The following is a 5,002-nucleotide window of genomic DNA, read 5'->3' on the forward strand; positions in this document are numbered from 1 at the left end:
CTTAATCCCCCTATAAATAGCAACAAACTCAACAGAGTAAGAGATCTCTTTTTGGATTGGGGAGATCGGTTTTTTGATAATCAGATCAAGAGAGATTTTTTTTCATTAATCGGAGGGGGATCTTTCGATCAAATCTTCCAGAATCAGAAAAAGGAGGATTGACTCCTTACACAGTCTGGGAAATCAACAAACGGAGGATCTCTAAACCATCGATATTTGGCTTATCAACTGAATTATTTTCGGTTCGAACAACTCTGTCATTAGAGTTTATTACTTGTTCTGAGTCACAAAACTCGACAAGAGTTATCAACCGGCCAAGACAGTTGTTCCAGTGAGTATAGATATTCGGATCGTCAACGAGAAGCAAACTCGACGCAAGCATTCGAGGGAGGCATCTCATCGCTACCGTGAAGAACCCAGAATTAAACAAAGGGGAGAATCCAGATCATTCTCTTCTCTTTTGTAACCAGGAATCCAAATTGTAATCGAGAGTTGAGAGAGTTGTAATCATTCTTTTTCTAAGCAGTTAGAGAGAATAAAATCAAACGCAATTCTTTCCTTATATTCTTTTTATTACAAAATTTCCCACAAACAGAGGGTTTCAAAGTCTTTGTCTGTGTAAACGATTACATTATTGGGAAAAGGTTTCGTAGTCTTTATCCGTTTAAAAAATTATAAAGAAAGGGTTTTAGAGAGAATATGAGAGTTGATTATGTATGTGAGGTCGAGAAATTGAGAGACGAGAGTTGAGTGGTTTCTCTTGTAGTTCTCCCTGATGCATAATGGATTTTTTGTATTGTTGCCCCGTGGACGTAGGTCGAAGTTGGTCGACTGAACCACGTAAATCTCGGTGTTCTTTATTCTTGATTATGGTTATTTTATATCTTGTTGATTGTGAGTTGGCTTCCGAGTTGCGAAGATCGTAGTAGGCGGGGAGACTAAAATTTCCCAACAGTTCTTTGATGTGACTACACCTTGATTTTGTTGTCTTTAGGGGGAAAAGGTTATTTGCAATGATTATTTGGACTTGCTCAACTTAGTTGTATTAATTTTAGATCTGATCTTCTCATCTGTTAAAAAATAGTTAGTTCAGAGTCAAGAGACATTTGACTATAATGCTTTATTATGTGATTGATGATCATGATTCATCTTTCTTTACGCAAAATAGACATGGAATTAATTTTATAAAGCTCTATCAAATGTTAGATAGAATGAACTATAACTATTTATTAAAAGATCAATGATTGTGATTAAAAGTAGTAGTTTTTATTACTTTTTGATAGTAAAGATGTCCAAATCCTTAGATTAAATGAGCTAACCTGAATCTGATGAAAGCTATCAAATATTAAATATTAAGCATATATTGTTGTGCGTCGGCGAAAGCGTGTGCACAAACCAACCAAGTCGTCAAGTAATGAGAGGAGAACAACCAACGAGTGCAATTCACAAAAGAACGGCCAAAATCATACACAAACACAGAGAATTTACGTGGTTCGGTAAATTGCCTACGTCCATGGGGAGGGGATGAGGAGATTTCACTATATGGAGGAGAAAACAACAGGTTACAACTCACACAAGTTCTCAAAATAACCCTAACCAATGATCTCTCACTCCCTCACAATAATCTCCCTCTCAAAATGCTCAAACGGTCTCTTTTTTTTGATAAAAAACCCTAACAAAACATGTTTCCTTTTATATCAAAACCCAAACCAAAATAGGCTGGGAAACCGAATCAGCCCAAGAACCCAATATCGGTCGACTGATGATCCCTCATCAGTCGACTGATCAATGTGCATCGGTCGAGTGATAAGGGTCCATCAGTCGACCGACCAGAGTGACGAATTCAGACCCTGTAGTGTGCATATTGTTGGTCGACTGATCATGTTCGATCAGTTAACCGACCCGAAACTCCCTGTAGCCGCTGATTTTTTGCTGTTTCAACAATTCGAACAATTCATCGCTATTTTTAACACTTCTCCACCTCGGCGAAGTCTTCCCAAAACTGAGCTGACACCAACATGAGCATCAATACGTCGTCTCTCTAAATCCGGCTACACCAATGTGGTTGCCTATGTACCCCCTCTCCCAAAGGATCAAGTCGTCCGTAGTTCATCCAAATGATCTCGAAAGGCCTCAACAAGCACAAATTCGCAACAAAGCTTTTACAATGATCGGACTTGTTGCTCGGGATAACCTTTGTGAGCATATATGTTAGATTATCTTTTGTGGATCTTCACAAGCTTCACATCCCCATTTTTAAGAACATCCCGAATGAAGTGATAAAGAACATCGATATGCTTCGTCCTCACATGGAAAATCTAGTTTTTTACCAAATAGATAGCGCTCATTGTAGGCGGTCTAAAAATCACAATAGATAGCTTATCCAAACAAGCTCTGACAATAGAGGTCACAATCAGACGACTTCCTAATCACTGCATCCGCAACTCCACAATTGCCACAAACACTACCTCACGTTGAGAGTTGTAACACCAGGCGCGAGGGCTTGGCGTTAAATGTGACGTGACTCTGGGGTTCAGGTTTTGGTTGAACGGCCCCTGAGGGTCGGCGTTTGTTGGTGAACAACTCCTGAGAGTCTGCTCGTTTGAAGCGCATCTGAAGGTGCCGTTTAATTTGTGCAACAGAGTCTCGAGAGTCTGTTCAAATTGGAATCAGTCGCCACTTGAGGGTTCGCGGTTTGTATTTGGCAGCTCCGTTCTCGAGGCGCTGCGTTTATGAATAAACAAGCGCTCAGAAGATCAATTTCCTTGGCTCAGGGTCAGGTTGGGTGAGCTGTATAGCCTAGAGGCTCATTAGATTGTCGCTCATTGCACAGATGATGAGCGCATCTCCTTTGGGACGCCAGGTTGGTTGGATCTTTAGAAAAGCTGATCTTGCGCCGATTGGGGCAGCACACAATGGCTTTCCCCCACCCCCCACGCCCCCGTAAGTGTGCTGCGTCGATGGATCTTCTCACGTCGGCGAGGCGGCGTTCTTCTGCTTGTTTAAAGCATTTGTGCAGAGATACGTTCATTGACATCGTATACCAGAACTCGTCCTCTCCAAAGGCCGTTTGGGCTGAAGCAGCGTCTTAGTGAGGCGGAGGTGGAGGATGGCTTCCGCATCAGAGCCAGTTTGAGTTTCTCTGCCGAAGGGGTGGGTGCTTTCTTCGGTTCTTCTTACAAGCAACAGAATTGATCTCGCTTGGAGCTCTTGCGGTACCCATGCTTAGCCTTGGGGCTGAAGCGATTGCCAAGAGGATAGGGCTTCCTCGTATTTCGCTTGATCAAACGCTATGACGAGAGTTTCTACAGTCGTTCCAGAGGATAGACGTGGGACTGGAGGGCCACCCACTTCAGTCGTCGGAAAAAGCTACTCCCCAGCGAGACGCATCTATTGTTGTAGGGGAAAATCTTGCAAAAGAAGGAATAGAAAATGTGATTTTGATCGTTTGATCTCGTTACAACTTGATTACCAAAAGAGAGGAAAACGAGATTTGGTTTTGCTTTGTTTAAACTGGCTTCTTCTTGGTAGCTTGAGGGGAGTGGCTTGCCTTCGATTGATAGCGTCGAACTTGCTCTCCGTTGACGATCCGCGATTCTTTATTCGGGGAAGATGAACTTTCGTGGATATAGTTTATGAATAACTCTGAATGAGTTTAAGAACTCTGAACGAGTTTGAGTCTGTGAATAGAAGTTTGTTGGAACGGAATTCGGTCAGGATCAGCTGTTTTCTCTGTGTCGAAGAATTCCTCCAGATTTGATCTTCTGAGCTTGATTGCAAAAATCCTATCTCCAGGTTTCGTTGCTGTCGTTGCCTCGAATCTCCACCTGAGTGATTTTGATGATAAAGAATCAACCTGTCACTGATCTGATTATCAAAAAGCAGATGCCATTTAACTTGTTAGGTTTTGTTGATAATTATATAGGGGGGATAAGGGTTGTACGGACGGCACTTATCGTTCCTACGTTGGGCGAGATCAATCCGCTCAGAACGTGATAAAACTGTTCTGAGAACCCGTTCGACTAGCTTAAGAACTCACTTCGTGGTTCTATTGAATTGAGAACGCAGACGAGAGAATAGCTGGGTGATTAGCTGAGACACTTGAAGCGGAGGGTCTCGGGGGGGGCAGTATTGGTTGTGGCATTTGTCGACCGCGAGGCGTCGTCGTGCATTTCAATTGGTACGGGGGATGACATCCGCGTTTCAGAAGGAGCACATTCTGACTTGTAACATTCTTCTGATAGAGCGTTGCAAGGGACGAGTTGTTGTCAATAATCGCTAGCTTTTAGCTGTTGTGGGTGTGATGAAAGCCGTCATGATTGTAACTTGCAGCTGTAGATATGTTGAGCAAGACCTTGGCTAGTATAGATAGTTGATGCATATGCAGTACTCAGAAGTAGAGGATTGATTGATTAAAAGTCGTCTATTTGAACACGAGAGAGTGTGCGTTCGACTGGCCGATTACCGAAAGACTATATTTGAGATTGTGCAGTATCGTTTGTTTGTGAAGGACTTAGACAGGGAGATTCACCAGATCACCTCGATAGTGTCTTAAAGACGACATACCACTGCCTCAGCTCTCTAGCAAAAGCACTATTTTCCGGCTTGTATGTTTCGTCATCGCACGCCCCGAAAGGTTATTTGACTTTAGGCTTTCCGTTGTAGAGTCTAGACGGGAATTCAACATCCATAGTGTCTTACAGACGAAATATCTGCACCTCGCAGCTCTTCTACCAAAGCAATCCTAAGTGGCCGGCATGTACACTGTTTTCGATCAATTCGAACCGAAAGCTATTGTTTGTAGCTTTCGTTGTAGCGAATACGCAGGGAGGAAGTCAACATCATGAGTGATCCTCTCAAGAGAATATCTGGGCACCTCAGGCTCTCTGACAAGCAACCCACAACTAAGTCCAACTTTTATTCTGAAATATCCGCATTGTCATCAACATGCTCATGCTGTTGTCGCAGCTCGACGATCCAAGATCAATGATACGCTCGAGAA

Source organism: Asparagus officinalis, chromosome 4, assembly GCF_001876935.1.
Source record: "Asparagus officinalis chromosome 4, Aspof.V1, whole genome shotgun sequence".
Lineage (NCBI taxonomy): Eukaryota > Viridiplantae > Streptophyta > Magnoliopsida > Asparagales > Asparagaceae > Asparagus > Asparagus officinalis.